Raw genomic sequence first — 1,961 nt, forward strand, 5'->3', positions numbered from 1 at the left:
TTTTAAGCCTAGAACATCATCCCCCTTCTGTGGCTTTGACATACATTGTTTTGGAGGGCGAAAGAGGTTGATTTGTTATAAATAAGCCAATAATTCATCTGGTATTTATTTTGAGTTATAATGTATTTTAGGTGGGGATATATATTGTTTTTCCAAGTTAATACTTTTTTGCTTATTGATATATGACTCCTCTTTAATTATGTGTTAAATTCACATACTTAATAGAGTCTATTTCCAGACCATTTATTCTTTTTCACCTACTAGTATGTCTCTTGTTATTCTGGTGTTGCACCATTTTAATAACTGAACCATTATGTTAAGGTATAAAGTCTGGGAGAGCTAGATCTCCTTCATTACCCTTAATTTTATAATTATCTTTAATAGGCTGACCTGTTTATTTTATCGGGCCAACTCAGAATTGTTTTCTTAAGTCCCTCCAAAACACTAATGAAATATCTACCCAAAATGTTATTTTTGTCTTCTTATCCAGTATACTTCATTTATCCTTTTAGTCAAGTTCTATATCATCTAGTAAATATTTTTAGAGTTTTATCTGGGTTACAGAGTTTTTATTAAAACTATTTTTAAGTGTTTTGTAATTTTTAATTCTATTATGAACATACCTCCCCCCCCCACAGTTATTGCTAGTCCATAAGAATATTTCTGATTCAGGTATGGTTATACTGAAATCTTTTCTTTATTCTTAGTTTTTCAGCCTTTGCCTATGCCATTATTTTATCTCCCCATAATGATAATTTTTGTCTCTTTCTTGCTAATATTTTTACTTTGTTATCTTTTTACATTGTCCAGAACTTCTAAAGACAACATTAAATAACGATGCTGGTAGGGACATTATTGTTCTGTTCCTGATTATGGTAGACACATAGTTTAATTATTATGTTGGATGTTTAGGCTGTTTTAAAGCAGATCCTTTATAATCTCATTAAGGAATTACCCTTGCATTTTAAAATGTATGTGGTAGGAAATGGTATGAGATCATTATATATTTGCTCTTATTTCCTAATTGGGAAATATCTTTGCATCTGTGAGGAAAATGCTGCTTTTTGTGTAGGTGGCTTATAACGGAGACAGACTATTGAATTCTATTTGCTTGTGTTTTACTTAGGATCTTTCTTCTGCAAATCATAAGTAATGAAATTGCTCTGTAACAGTAGTTCTCAACTTTGGCTTGTACTTTGTAATTACCTGGGGAATTTTAAAAGTCACTGGTGCGTGGGCCTGCCCTGAGACAATCAGATTTCAGTGTGTGTGGTGGGGGATGTGAGTGTGGCCAAAGCGTCAGGATTTTTCTTTCTTTTTTCTTTTTATAGACAAGGTCTTACTCTGTTGCCTATGCTGAAGTGCAGTGGCACAATCATAGCTCACTGCAGCCTCAAACTGCAGGGCTGAGGCCATCCTCCTGCCTCCTGGGTAGCTGGGACTACAGGCATGTGCCACCACACCCTACTAATTTTTTAATTTAATTTTTTCTAGAGATGGAGTCTAACTATGTTGCCCAGGCTGGTCTCCAACTTGTGGCCTTGAGCGATCCTCCCACCTCAACCTCCCAAAGTTCTAGGATTACAGGCAATGAGCCACTGCACCTGGCCATCATCAGAATTTTAAAAAGCTCTATAGATGATTCTGATGTGCAACCAGGATGAGAACTATTGCTCCATAGTTTAATTTTTTTAATGGTATATCTATCAGGCATTTGAATTCACCATTGTAACTTTCCATCTTTTTTGGTATCCTGGGGAATTATATAATATGTGGCAATTTTCTTTTCCTTGAAAGTTCGAAAGAATTCATTAGTAAGTCATCCTTGTCAGAGCCATCGTTGGGACAATTCTTTAGTAATTTTTCCACTTCTTGGTTATTAGCTTATTCATTGCGTTTTTGTAAGTCACAATTCTTTTAAATATCATTTATTTAATTGTGATTTTAAAATTTATTATATA

At 34.2% G+C, this 1,961-nt stretch overlaps 1 protein-coding gene across 1 annotated transcript in view; it reads left to right on the forward strand.

Annotated features, from left to right (window-relative positions):
• Nucleotides 1-1,961, forward strand: part of EFHC2 (EF-hand domain (C-terminal) containing 2) — a 150,995-nt gene that overhangs the window by 49,487 nt on the left and 99,547 nt on the right. The gene's annotated exons all lie outside the window — the stretch shown is intronic.

The sequence above is a fragment of the Propithecus coquereli genome, unplaced genomic scaffold (genome assembly GCF_000956105.1).
Source record: "Propithecus coquereli isolate 6110/MARCELLA unplaced genomic scaffold, Pcoq_1.0 Scaffold188, whole genome shotgun sequence".
Taxonomy (NCBI): domain Eukaryota; kingdom Metazoa; phylum Chordata; class Mammalia; order Primates; family Indriidae; genus Propithecus; species Propithecus coquereli.